At 35.1% G+C, this 15,342-nt stretch overlaps 1 non-coding gene across 1 annotated transcript; it reads left to right on the top strand.

Moving 5' to 3' along the window:
* The first annotated feature begins 708 nt into the window (after positions 1–708).
* On the top strand, positions 709–815 carry LOC131222433 (small nucleolar RNA R71). The gene has a single exon (XR_009160040.1). It is a non-coding gene; the product is annotated as a small nucleolar RNA R71 (small nucleolar RNA).
* Positions 816–15,342: the final 14,527 nt, after the last annotated feature.

The following is a 15,342-nucleotide window of genomic DNA, read 5'->3' as shown; positions in this document are numbered from 1 at the left end:
TGTGTGGCTGTTGTTTAACAGTTGGTGAACACACAGGTGAACCACTATAATTCTTTATGTTGTGGATGTGTGATTTATATTTCCTATCTTTTATCGTTCAGAATTGTGGAATGTATGTGTGAATATGAATGTTGTAATCATTTCATTTCAAGCACAGTGGGGAATGTTGTAATAATTTAGATTTACATTTCAGAATTATATTTTTGCTATCTCTTTATTACGTTGAGCTTCAGTTTCTCTATTTGTTCTAGAAATAAGGTTGTCCTACCATAAACTTTAGTTTTTGGTGTAAGGTTGTCCTTAGAACAATTTTGTTTCAATTTCTCTATTTTAGGTTGCTTTCCATTCCTATACTGTGATTGGTGTATAGTGCCATTTATTCTTTGTTTCATATTCCGCAGTATTTATTTTTAATTTGGCATAGTCCTATTCACCCCCCCTCCAGGACATATAGCTTGGCCATTTCAGTTGTCCATTCCTCTAACTGAAGTTTGGATAATTTCTCCAACTAGGATTGTATATATTAGAAGTGGGCCTACTGAAAGGTCTTTGGTAATTGCTTACGGCATTAGATTACTCATTTTATACCTCTTGAAAGACAGATATAATTGGGCAATTTTCAGTAGTGTGAATTTTGCAAATACAAATACCACAAACAATTTCCTTAGCCTTTTCCCATAAAAAAAGTTCGTGATGCGCCACGTTTCAAAACCATGTTGTGGGCATGAGCTGATAAGATCCTTGAACCACTCCCAACATTGGAAGAATGTTTCATCTTCCCTTTGGGAGAAGTTCATGATTGACTTTCTAAGGGTGTTCGTCTTATGGTATGGGAAAATTTTCTTTATGAACTCCCTGGTCATGTCATTCCATCTGCCAATAGATCGAGGACGTAGTGAATGTAACCATGTCTTAGCATTCTCTTTTAAAGAAAAGGGAAAGAGTTTCAACCTAACCGTGTCCGTGTCATCAGACACGTTAGGAAAGTATAAAGTAGCTATGATCTCATTAAACTCTTTCGGATATAAATATGGATTTTCTGACTGAAGCCCATGAAATTTAGGAAGGAGTTTGATCACCCTTGGCTTGATATTCATGTGTCCTGCATTCTGTGGAAAAACCATGCATGAGGGTGTGCTCACCCTCGCTAGTTGTAAATAATCTCGTAAAGTATGAGGCGGGGGTGCTTGATGCACCTCATTGTCATCCTGCGTTTAACCCTAGGTAGAGATGGTCCTTCAGGTTGATTAGCTAGTTGATTGGGGCCATAACCTCAGTTAACTCTGGGAATATCGAGCGGTGTCTAGTCTTGCGATGGATAGTCAACCCCTCAACCAATCCTCCTTCAATCAAGAGACGTCGAGTGTTATCACGGACCTACTTGGGCATGAAACACTCGCAGCCCTCAATCACAAATTCTAACCTAAACCTAAAAGAAAGAAAATAATAGAAATCTAGGAAAAGAGAGAATAGTTGGAAGGAAGTTACCAAATTCGAAGTTCCTAAGTTAGGTCCTGCAAATCAAAACAAAACAAGCTAGTTTCTAAAAAAATAGAAATACAAAAATTAGAAAGTGATCCTAAAATAGAAAGTAAACTAGTTTCTAAAATTAAAAGAGATCCTAGAATTAAAAAATTTCTAAAAATAGAAAATAAAACCCTAAATCTAAAAATTTAAAAAACCTAATCTTAACCTAATTTTAAAACTAGTTAATTTCAGAAAAACGTAATTGTTAATCCCCGGTAATGGCGCCAAAAACTTGTTCACTACCCCAAGTATACGGTCATGATGTAGTAATAATCTCGGTAAGACCAAGGTCGAATCCACAGGGACTGAACCTTGTATGTAATCTAAAAATAACTAGAACTAGAACTAGGTGAAGATGTAATCTAAATTAAGAAAATTTAAGGGAATAATGATGAATAACTTTAACTAAAACTTGTAAAATTCAAAGGTGGGAAACTAAGGTGCCAAGGATCCACTTGTAGAGATCAGGGAGATTTATGCTTGATTCATAAACCCAATTGGATTTAGAGTCCCATCTTCATCTAGTTGGAAGATAATTCATTAAAATCCAAACCTGAACTTCTTTTGATTTAGTTTTCAATAGAAGATAGGTATGAGAATTAGAATTGATTCCATCACAAATCCATGCCCATGAGACAAAGCAAACAATAGAATTTACCCAATCACAACCAATCTAAAAGGGTTTTGAACATTAGGAAGGGTTCCATCATCCAACCATGCTCGTGAGACGATGGTGAACAACAGGGCTCCTAAATCAGAACCATAATAGTGAAAAGGACATGCTCAGAGCTATCGCAAATCCATTGTAATTTAAGTCACAATAAGCCATTAAAAACTAAAAAATTCCTGATAATCAAAATCAGTTCAACTTAAACATGAATCAAAGGCATAAAGAAAAGTCTCCCATCACAGTACAAGCTTCACTTCTTAGCCCTGGTTAAGAGGTTTAGCTCATCATAGACATGGTGAGACTAACATCAAAGAAGAAAAAAAATAAATAAAGAAGGAAGAAGAAAACCCTGGCCGACCACCTCCCTTTCTCTCTTTTTCTCTCTCTTTCTTCCCACGTTCCTTCCGCACATCTTTGGATACCCTCTGCACTTCTCTCTCTCTCTCTCTATAGCAGCAAGGACGGTTATGGCGTTTAGAGTCGGTGGGGTCGTGCATTTATGCAGCAAACCCGACTGTGCAAGAAACCCGCGTGAAACTTGCTTTGGATCTTGTTTTTGGCAAATGGAGCGCCGAAAAACCAAGTTTTTCTCCATGGTTGGGGTAAAGATCCCCTGCCAGAGTGTTTGGACGGTTCGGATCAGAGATCCTAACATAAACGGTGGGCCACAACTCCCTGCAACATCCGGGAAAAGTGGACATGCGTTGAATACGAAAATTCCTGTGCAGAGATGCTTAATGGGCCCCCACAGTGATGTTTTTAGAGAAATCCACCCCATTCATTGGATTCTTGTCGAAATTTCCATTGGAAAGGAGTGGTTTTGGTCGAGTTTTGGTGTGGCCCACTGTATCAAATCAACCCGCCGTTCATCCTACGTTTGACGGCGATCTACGTGTGTACACGTGCATGGGCTAAAAACTCAACATGGGTATGGTCGGCCCCACGTCCTGGATCGAGTGGACGGTCCAGATATTGCATGTGGGCCTTGATGGTGGCCCACAACACACGCCCAGTAAGAAATGTGCGAGTGCTAGACTCTTGCACAAGAAGGGTCGGGTCAGCCCAACTTTGACCGGGCTGGCTGGTTCGTTGCAGTTCGGGAGTGCACTGTTCATGTACTCACGCATCCCCCTGTGTGGTCCATTGTGATGTTTATGAAAAATCCGCTTCGTCTATCCATTTTGTCATCCCATTTAAAGGGTTGAGACCAAAATTGAAGCATATCCAGAGATTAGGTGGGCCCCAAATCAGTGATTTATTAATTGATTTGTCCGTTGGACCACTTCCATAGAGATCCAATGGCTGAAATTTGACGTGTAGTGTTACTTTGTGATCCTTAGGCCAGATATAAAGTTTCCAATCAAACGGATGGTGGAAACCCTGTGATCTTGCATTTAAGATGACTTTCAGGCCCCTTTAACTTCAATCACTTAATTTTTTTGGATATTTGGCGTGTAAATTCTTCGATCTCGATCTCCTAGGATATGTCCCTTTCTTTGGTGATTTGTGAGCATCAAATCTATACCTTTAGTACCCTTTTTTAGTCTAAGCTCCAAAATTCACCTTGCAACACAAACATGATTAAACTAGAACGTTAAACAGTATCATGTTTGTAAAATCATGCAATAACTGGGGTCTAATATGTAATATTTGACCCTCAATATGAGAATTGAGTCTGGAGATTTTTATCTACCTTAAAAGAAGAAAAGAACCAGTTAAAAAAAAACAGGTGATTGACAAAGAGGTCATGAAAAAGAATAAAAAGAATGAAAAATATGGAAAAGAATGAATAACAAATTAACTGTCGATATAAAATCAAAGACTAAGAAAAGAAGGAAAATGGGATAAGTTTGGAATTAGTACTTGAGTTTCAAATTGATCTTGAATTGATGAGTATGACTAATATGATGAACAAATAGTATTCATACAGGAAGTATGTTGATTTTCACTGAGCACATTGAAAAACTTGTTATGCAAATTATGCTCGATTTAATGGACAAAAAAATTTACTTGATTGGTTGCTTACGTGGTTCGGCTCTAAGTTTTTAAAACCCCACTTTCGTATCTTAATTCTACCCATTCATACTTGGGTGTACAAAAGATTGTTTTCCTAGAGAGGTTTTGGACATTAAGCATTGAGATTTATTTCATGCATACTTTGCTCAGGACTAGCAAAATATTGGTTGGGGTTTGTGTTGAGGGTCAAATATTGCATATTATCCCCCATTTATATCTTATTTTTTGAACATGATAATGCTTAATGTTCTATTTTACTCATGTCTATGTTGTAACGTGAATTTAAGAGCTTAGATTGAAAAGGGTGCTAAAAGTATAGATTTGATGCTCAAGAATCACTAAGGCAAGGGATGGATCTTAGGAGACCAAAATTGAAGAATTCACATGCCAAAGATCTAAGAAAACCAAGTGAGGAATGAAGAGAATCAAATATTTGAAGTGAAGAAAATGAATCCTGAAATTGTCCTGAAAACAAACATATTCTTTAAATTGTCCTGAAGAAGCATATTTTGAAACTCTGGGTCATTTGAGAAATTACATAAAGTGAAGTCTATTTTGGAAAACTATATAAATTTGAGGCAGTTTCTAGAGTTTTCCAACTAGGTGAGAAAGTTGGAGTTCCACAAGTATAAATAGGACTCTCTAGGATGTTCCTAGGCATCTTCTAGGGTTTAAGGAGTGGAGCAAAAGGGAGGAGAAGCCATCCCTAAGAATTTTTTTCTTCTTCCTTAGTTATTTTCATGTTTTTCTTAAGAGACTTTGGTCCAATCATATCTATGGTTGGCTAAACCTCTTAGCTAGGGCTAAGTGGTGAAGCTTGTATCATGATGGGATGTTTCTATTTCTTTGATTCATGTTTATGTTGAATTCCATGGATTCTAATTTGATATTTAAGGAATACTTTCAGTTTTCAATGGTTTATTGTGACTTAAATTACAGTAGATCTGAAATAGCTTTGAGTATCTTTTTTTTTTCTGATTTGAGATTGTGAAATTAGCAAGTCCTGTTCTTCACCATCGTCCCTTGGGTATGGTAGGGTGATGGAATCCTTCCTAATCTTCACAATTTTCCTGCTTTGAGATTATGGGATTGGTAAATCCTGTTGTTTGCCATTGTCTCCTGGGCATGGTTTAGTGATTGAATCCTTGTCATTTATCATAGTTCTCTTTCATTGAGAATTAGGTTAATGGAAGTTTAAATTTAGTTTTATTGATATATTTTCCAATTGGATAGGATAGGACTCCAATTCTAATTGTGTTACTTGAATCAAGCAAGAGGGCTCCCTGTCACTACAAGTGGATCCTTGGCACCCTAGTTCTTACCTTTAAATTCTTAGTTTTAATTACTCCATTCACAATTACTCTTTTAAATACTTCAGAATTAGTTTCACGTCTTCTTTTAGTTCTACTTCTACTTAATTTTAGAAACGTACAAGTTTTAACCCTTGTGGATTCGACCTTGGTCTTACCAAGATTATTACTACATCGCGACCCTACACTTAGGGTTGTGAACACTTTGCATACATGCCAAGTTCCACTAGTGTCCATCACCCACTCCAAGTTTTTTACAAGAAAGATTTTTGACACTACAACTACTACCATGTCAGACTCAGTGCATGTTTATGTAAGATTAGTGTCACGCCCTAAACTCTGGAACCGAGCTCACAAAATTCATGGCCGTTGAATCCAGTGCCGACAGCCTCCGTAGTACCCCATTCTCAGCTCCCATCTCCCATATGCCAGGTCTCGATCCTGGGATCCTACAAGGAAGATTTTTAAGGTGATTTTTTTTTTGTAAAGGAGTATAACCACAAGTGCACCCAAATTACAAAGACATCATTACCACATATCCACTAATATTATCTTTGAGTACAATGCTGGAAAGGAAAATACAAGATGTAATTAAAACTCAAAAGAATAGGCTCATGCTCCGGGCCTAATGTGATGTATATGAGGCCTATGTGATAAGGCCCATTGTGATACATTTGAGGGCCAGGCGATGGAGCCCATTGTGATGTATGATAGGCCCATGTGAAAGGCCCCTCGTGATGTGTATTAAGCTCTTGAATGAGGCCCATGATGTTCTATATTTAGCCCTTGTGTGAGACCATGAGTCCACTATATGTTAGGCTTTATGTGGGTCATTTCTTGGGGGTGATGTTGGTTAAATGTCCACATGGTCGAGGTCGATTGTCGATGCTGGTTATTGATACCGATTATGAGTATGTGACAATATAACATCATGATATATGCCCATACGCATCATCTGTATGTTTGTTATGAGATTTGGTTGACCATTGCATATGTCATTGGGCAGATTGTTATGAGACTCCTTGATAGGCGGAGATTGTCTTGCACAAGTGCACGGTATGCGGAGGATTGATGCATGACTGGATTGTATGACTCATGCATCTTGCATTGTGTATTGTGATTACTATATGCCCTAGCAACATCAGGGCGGTAGCCTCCACAAGGATATCGTGGATGGCTAGATGGGACACTGAAAATGTTTGGTTTGAGCATCTGGGCACTTTGGATATCCGTGGGTGAAAGTTCTTAAACCTCCGAGGCTAGGAGACGCCCCAACGTTTAAACCAAGTGGATACATGAGCGCTTGAGTGCCGAATATCAGGAGGTCGCGTCTCCCACTGTGTCGTGGTTGATTGGGAAGGGGTCTAGCCTTACCCACCCGAGCATAGGGGGCATACTAGGCTAAGTTTGACCAGCTCATGAATGGGTCTGCTATCGACGTGCCGGGTAGATATTGGCTGACTACTGGCTAGGCGGCTAGTGAAGTCTCTTCCATTTGCATGGTCGCGTGTTAGTGGGCGGTGATTTGCATGTAGAGTGTACTAGACCTCGGTGATGATCCCAGAGATGAACAGTACTATTATGTGGACTTATCGAGCAGGAGTTGCATACTCATTCATTCATTCATTCACTATTCACTCGGGCTGGTGGTGCGCAACTATTTGTTACGTGTACCTTCGCAATGACTAGGATTTCGATTGGGGCGTGCGACTAACTTGATATTAGGAGTTTACCACATTGAGTCTGACTATCTAAATTAGGTATGAGACTAGTTTGAATAGAAGTCCCTTGTGATGGACCCCATAGCCTGCAATACTACGTACTATCATCTCGACTTCACACTCCAGCATGGTCATTCCATTCGCACCGCATATTACGTTACATCTGCGGCATATGGCATTTTGGATTACTGTGTTTCTGCATTATATGGTCTAGGTACGGCTGACGTTATACGTGAACTCATCAGGAATTGTATATTACATTGCATCATCGACATCTGATATTTGACTCTTTATCACGCACCATTTGCATAGCTGATCTGTATTACGTACTTTGATATTGTTTGACGTATGGACTTGTCAGTATTTCCGCTTACTCTGATATTGTATGATTCATGATCTTACTAGTATTTTCGATATTGTATGATTATGGCATTACATTGAATACTTGGCACTTACCTTGTGCACACACTTACACCACCCTCTAAGCTTTCTATAAGCTTATGCACGATATATGCATGCAGGTGATGTTAGGTTGTTGCAGCGTGGAGCTTGGAGCATGTAGTTGACTTCTGGAGTTTGATTTTGACATATGTATTTCCCTTTCAGTATTGTATTCAAATGTTTATATTAGTGGATATATAATGATGATGTTGCCTTTGTGATTTGGGTAAACTTGTGGTTATGCTTCTTACGAGATAAATGTATGCATTATGTACACACAAACAGTAAAAAGCGGGGCCCATAGTAATATGTTGGGTGATCTGCTCCGTCCATCTGCCAGGGTTGCCTGCATTAGATCATTAGTCAAAAATCAAGTGGACTATGTGCACAGATGGCCCATATTAAAAGGATCCTAGGTTTTAAGCTTATGTTATTAACTATTTTAATGGTCTAATCTTTCCAAGGATAGTAATTGGGTGCCATTATACTTAGGGTCCGATTTAGTAATGCTAAATAGTAAATTAGGTGATAAGATGGTTTGATTAGGTTATATACTTATGACTTGAATGTTAGAGACTCAATTTAATAGTGAATCCTTTATGTTCGGGTCTTGATTTTAACCTCGTATAGCTGGATTCTTTTATAGGTAAACATATTATTGTAATTAGTCTTCTAGGGATGGGTTTCATAAGAAAATTTTAGGGTTCATTATGCCTAAAACTACATACATCTAATGCTTTAAAAATTTCAGGTGTTAACCGATTTTATCCACTACCCAAGTATCAGAAAAGAAAAAGAAAAGAAACAATTCAGAGTGTTATGAAAAGGTAGTTTTATGAAATTTCAAATGGATTTAGAATCAGCTCATTTGGATATCATTTGATTACCCAAAAGTTGGCCCAAAGTTCATCAAGATCATTATGGATCGCTGATATTCACTATGGGCCATCGATCTGACAAAAAATGACCATAACTCCCTCGTTACATGTCCGATTTGGGTGATCTTATGCTTGTTGGAATGGTAATTTGATGAACTTTCAAATGAATTTATAATCATCTTATTATAACATCATGTGATTGGCTAAAAGTGGGCCTAAATTTCATCAAGATGCTATGGATCGATGATATTTACTATGGGCCATCAAACTAATGAAAAAGGTGATAACTCCCTCATTACATGTCTGATTTGGATGATCTTATGCTCGTTGGAAAGCTAATTTGATGAAATTTTAAAGTCTTTGGAATCATCTTATTTTCGCACCATTTAACTACTTAAAAGTGGGCCCAAAGTTCATCATTCATTATAGATAATTCATATTCACTAAAGCCTACATTTGGGCCACTTTTGGGTAGTCAAATAGTATCCAAAAGAGATGATTCTAAAGTCACTTAAAATTTCATCGAATTACCTTTCCAATGAGCATAAGATCATAAAAATTAGATATGTAATGAGGGATTTATGGCCATTTTCGTTAAAATGATGACCCATAGTGAATATCAACAATCCACAAATTATCTTGATAAACTTTGAGCCCGCTTTTATGAAGTCAAATGGTATGTGAATGAAATGATTATAAATCCATTTTAAATGTCATTAGATTATCTTTTCAACAAACATTATTGGACATATAATGAGGGAGTTATGATTGTTTTTGTCAGATCGATGGCCCATAATGAATATCAATGATCCATAATGATTTTGATGAACTTTGGGCCCACTTTTGGGCAGTCGAATGGTGCTCAAATGATCTTATTATATCTATTTAAAATTTCACCAAGTTACCTTTCCAACGAGCATAAGTTCACCTAAATCAGACATATAACGAGGGAGTTATGATTGTTTTCGTTAGATTGATGGCTCATAGTGAATATCATTGATCCATATTGGTCATGATAAATTTTAGTCCTAATTTTGGCAATCAAATGGTGTCCAAATGATTTGATCATAAATCTATTTAAAAGTTCATCAAATTACCTTTCCAACGAGAATAAGATCACCCTAATCAAACATGTAATGAGGGAGTTAAGTCCGTTTTTGTTAGATCGATGACCCATATTGAATATCAGTAGTCCACTCCTAATATCATCGGTCCACAGTGAATATTGGCAATTCACTCTTAATTTTAGTGGTCCATAGTGAAAAAATTAGTGATCTATAGTGAATATGGGTTATTTACAATAAATATCAATGATCTACTATATAATATTTATTCATTACAACATACTTCCATTTCAACATTATTCCATTACAAAATTCATCCATTACAACATCAATCATGTCTATCCATTATAACTTTCTTCCATTACAAAATTCATGCATTATAATATTCTTTTATTATAAAATTCATTCATTACAACATCCTTCCATTATAAAAATTCATCCGTTATGATATCTTTTCACAAACCCTCACCATTCATACTATAAAAAAATTAAAAAAATAAATCTAAAAAATAACTATAAAGAAAACCAAGAAAGGAAGAAAGAAGAAACAAACAAACAAATGACCCTCATGCAGAAGGGCCCCACGCTTTAAACCATCCACATCTTATGTGGGGTCCACTAGGTTGTTGTGAAAGAAATCTATTCGGTCCATATGTAAGGGGTTATAATTTCATGTCATTTATCAAAGTTTGAGGGCAAAACTTATCACAGATGAACGACACATGAGAAAACAATTTAAAATTAATGCACAATATTAGTGCAGTTGTGAGCCACAAAAAACTTTAAACATAGATTTAGAAAAATTCTTTTATCAGTTTATGTCTGTCCAATTAAAATGAATGGATTAGATTAGCCAATGGGTTGTCCAATTTTCAGTTTTGAGTATAACTCAAATCATTTTTAAAAGGACCTTTCATGTTCCGAGATGAGAGCCCATCGTATGAGGCATGACTTGACAAAGGGGCATTTTCATCCTCTAAAAAAAGTAGATTCAGGACTACAAGTCCTTAAGACTAGTCTGTACGAGCTCTTGCCACGACTACGTCACGATATGGATTCAGGGCTACACCAACTCTTGTGGATTCGGGGCATTTTGTTATTTATGTTGTTGATTTTACTTTTATTTTTTGTATGAACTATTGCTTAAACTAGTAGACCTTATTTGTAATTCCTGAATCTATGCTTACATGTAAATTTTGTATATGATCCCCTCATATGTGAATTCTAACATGTTTAAATATAAGTTTCTATGCTAAAATAATAATATGCTTAGAATTAGGGAACTAATGTGATTGGACTATACCCACAAAAACTATATATAGAAAATATGAATTGTTTATATACATTTAAATGCCCTTTCATGATTAATTTAAGTGATTTTTACTGCATTTTTACAAATCTCTAGTGTGGCTTTGTTTGCCAGTTCGTGGACTATTTATGGACTTTTAGTGTTACCTTATAGATTGTTTATGGCTTGAATAACCCATTTTTATGAATTGGATGAAACACACTTTGGATTGGTTGCCTAACTTGTTGGATGAATTCCACCTTTGATAAAATTATGCCCAAGCAGTTTTATGTCCTTTAATTGGACTTTTTTTGCCTTAGTTGTTTTTCTTTGGTTGAACCCTTTATGAGCTCAAAACATATTTTTGATGGAAAAGATCTGTGCATTGTTAAGTTGCTATTTATTTGAAAGAGCCACTAGTTGAGAGGATTAATCATGTTTGCATTGCTTGTAAATAGGGTTAATAATAGTTAGGTTGATAAGCATCCAAGGCATGGGGATTTTACTGGATACCTAACTAATATGGTTATACTTTTGAGCATTTTAACGGCTAGCTAGTTTACTATAAGCGTCTCTTTTCTTTGTAGATTTTATCAGATGGCTAATTAATGTGGGCAAGTACATTTCTTGCCTTCTTGCACACTAAATGGGGTTTAACCTAAGAAACTACTTGTTAGGGGTTGCATTGCATGTCAAAATCCCATGTATGGTGTACACTATCACCTCTATCATAAATTGTACTTGGCATTTATGTCGAGTGTTAATCTTGGGGGTATTTCTTCACTATGTTGGCCTTTGACGTATTTTATTTGACATATATAGGTAATTTAGTGGGGGCAACGATGCTTCCTTTCGAGGAGCCATCTTTCTTTTAATTTTCTTTCATCCAGTACATTTCACTTAGTGTGGTTGTATGGTCCCCATGTGCACTTTTTGGACTCAACTTTTTTTGAATATTCATCTATTATTCTATGGTTTATGTATCTTTATTTAACTTTGATACCTGTTCTATGATGCATGTGACTCTAATTCATCTGCAATTATTAGGATGAATGTTAACTAGATTATATATGTAGACACATGAGAATTGCACGCACGTTAGCTTTCCCTATGTGACACCCAGGTTTCCTGTGTGAGAATATTTTATTCGTAGCTTCACAAGAGTTGGTGTCAAAACACTCGTTCATTATTTAGTTCACACCCTTAAATTTGGGATTTGAGTCTCTGTACTTGGGTATTGGGTTTTGGGGCGTGACATGCAAGCCAAAAAAAATAAATGAAAGTATATTTCCAAGTAGAGATCATATAGATGTTGACCAATAACAGACACATGATAACATGGTATGCAAGTACTAACATTTTGATTTTAGAAAATAAGGCATTGAACCTTGGGTCAATCTAGTTCAAAACAACACTACTAAGCTGCCATCTTTAATTTAAATTAACGAGCAAAATAGTGAATTAAGCTAATACTGCTTCTCCTCAATGTGAACATATGAACTTAGCAAACACCTCCAAAAGCATTTATCTCACTCTTTTGTCTCTCATGGAATGTGAAAACTATGGACTCAACCTTTGATGCCCCATTATGGATTTATATACAACTGCATTTCTTAAAAAAAATAAATAAATAAATAAAGTGGTGGACATAATAAAAATTAATATAATAAACTCATACCTTACAAATATCCATGGAGTAACCATTACATACAATAATAAAATGTTAAAATCACTACAAGAAATATGGTTTTTACCTACGAAACTTTTACCTACGAAATTAATTTTCGTAGGTAAAGATGACTTTTACCAACGAAAATCATTTTCGTAGGTAAAAGTAACCTTTTGCCGACGCAATTAAATTTCGTAGGTACAAGTCATATTTACCTACGAAAGATTTCGTAGGTAAAGGGACTTTTTAATTGACGGTTTACTTTTACCTACGAAATCTAATTTCGTAGGTAAAAGCCATCTTTACCTACGCAAATTTTCGTAGGTAAAGGGTGTTTTGAATTTTTCAAAAAAATAAACAATCGAAAAGATTACTTTTACCGACGAAATATAATTACGTAGGTAAAAGATATCTTCACCTACGACCCTTTTAGTAGGCAAAAGGTGTTTTCAATTTTTCGGATTACTTTTACCAACGAAATATAATTTCGTAGGTAAAAGATATCTTCACCTACGAAACTTTTAGACGAAATTTGCTTTTGTAGGCAAAAGACATCTTTACCTACGAAAATATTCATAGCTAAAGGGTGCTCTAAATTTCAAAAAATTGAAAAATTTACTTTTACATGCGAAAGAAGGTTTTGTAGGGAGAACCCCTCTTTACCTACGAAAATATTCATAGGTAAAAGGTCTTTTGATCGAAAACCTTACTTTTACCTGCGAAATATAAATTTGTAGGTAATTAGCTATCTTTACCTACGAAAATGTTCGTAGCTAAAGGGTGTTCTGAACTTTTGAAATAAATCGACAAGTCTACTTTACCAATAATCCCTCTTTACCTACGAAAACTTTGGTAGGTAAAGGGTGTTTTGCAATTTTTAAATTATGAAAAATCGAAAACCTTACTTTTACCTACGAAATATAGGTTCGCAGGTAAAAGCCCTATTTACCTACGAAAAGTATCGTAGCTAAAGGGTGTTCTCAATTTTTTTTAAAATCGAATAGCCTACTTTTACCTACCAAAGCCATATTTACCTAAGAAAAAATCCGTAGCTAAAGGGTGTTCTGAATTTTCTAAATATCAAAAAGTTTACTTGTACCTACGATACTATATTTCATAGGTAAAATCCATCTTTACCTACAAATATTTTATGTCGTAGGAAAAATCCATCTTTACCTATGAATTCGTAGGTAAAGGGTGTTTTGAAATTTTTGATTATACCTAAAAGTCTACTTTTAGCAATGAAATTGGATTTCGTAAGCAAAAGTTATAGGGTGTTTTGAAAATTTCAAAATACAAAAATTGAAAACCTTACTAAATAAAAGCCCTCTTTACCTACGAAACTTATCGTAGCTAAAGGGTGTTCTGAACATGTTTACCTACGAAACTATTCGTAGCTAAAGGGTGATTTGAATCGAAAATATTCGTAGGTAAAGGGTGTTTTGAAATTGTAAAGTCTAAATTTTTACGTACCTACGAAAATATTCGTAGCTAAAGGGTAAAACCTATGTTTACCTACAAAAATATTCGTTGGTAAAGGGTGTTTTGAAATTTGGATCTTTCTGCTATGTCGAAAAGTCTACGTTTACCTACGAAATAAGACAGCATAGGTAAAAGTCATCTTTACTTACGAAAAGTTTCATAGGTAAAGGGTGTTTTGAATTTTTCAAAATATAGGTAAAGGGTGTTTTAAAATTTTCAAAATACAACAATTGAAAACTTTAGCTTTACCTAGTCATCTTTACCTACGAAAATTTTCGTAGGTACAGTGTGTTTTGAATTTTTCAAAATACAAAAAATCATCGATAAAAGTATTTTTCCTAATGTAAAAATGTATATATTTTTGTAGTAATGTTAAAATGTTTTAATTTTTAAAAATTTTTGCCAGTAAAAATGTGTGTGTGTGTGTGTATATATATATATATGTTTAGTTTTTATATCATATGAATGAAAATTTTTTTATATGTATAATTAAAAGGTAATATTTAGATGATTTGTAATGTCTCATAAAAAAGAATATTGAAAAGCTTAGAAATTTTAACTATGTTTAAGAAAAATTTCGAGAATAAAATAATTCTTTTGAAGGAAAAAATCGGCATTTTGAAATTTTTAAGAAAAAATTAAAAATATGAGAAAATATTTGAGATTTTGAAAATAAAAATTCAAAATTTGTATTTTAAATATTTTTGAAATATTTTATAATAAAAATGATATTTGGTTAAAAGAGTAAAAAAAAAAATACATTTTGGAAAAAAAATGTTATTTTTAAAAGGAAATTGAAATTTATTTGTGAAAAATAAAATTACTAAATTATTAGGTACATCCACTAATTTAACCTTTAATCATTTTTGGACAATCTAATCAGCTCAAATTAAAGAGTAAATAACTTCAGATGTTTAAATCAAATTTCACTGAAGTTGTTGATCAATCTTGTATGCCCAATATCTTTCTCATATGTAGCTTGATTGAGGTTCCAAAATATTCATAATCATTTGTTAGGCCCACCGAGATGTGGTTCACAAATCTAACTCATCCATTATGTGTGTCCCACTTGGATGAGGAGTCAGACCAAGTTTCATATGCATGAAAATTTCAAGTGAGTCCAACCAAGTGCTTTTATATGTTTTAGGCATTTATTCACATGAATTTAGAAGGTATGGCCCACCTAAGATCCGTATACAGCTGATTTTTGGGATATCCCATAATTTAAAGGGAGCCCATCAAATGCACGGTGTTGATGTTTGGCACATGTCATGGT

This window comes from Magnolia sinica, chromosome 1 (genome assembly GCF_029962835.1).
Source record: "Magnolia sinica isolate HGM2019 chromosome 1, MsV1, whole genome shotgun sequence".
Classification (NCBI taxonomy): domain Eukaryota; kingdom Viridiplantae; phylum Streptophyta; class Magnoliopsida; order Magnoliales; family Magnoliaceae; genus Magnolia; species Magnolia sinica.
This window is presented reverse-complemented; position numbering and strand designations above follow the sequence as displayed.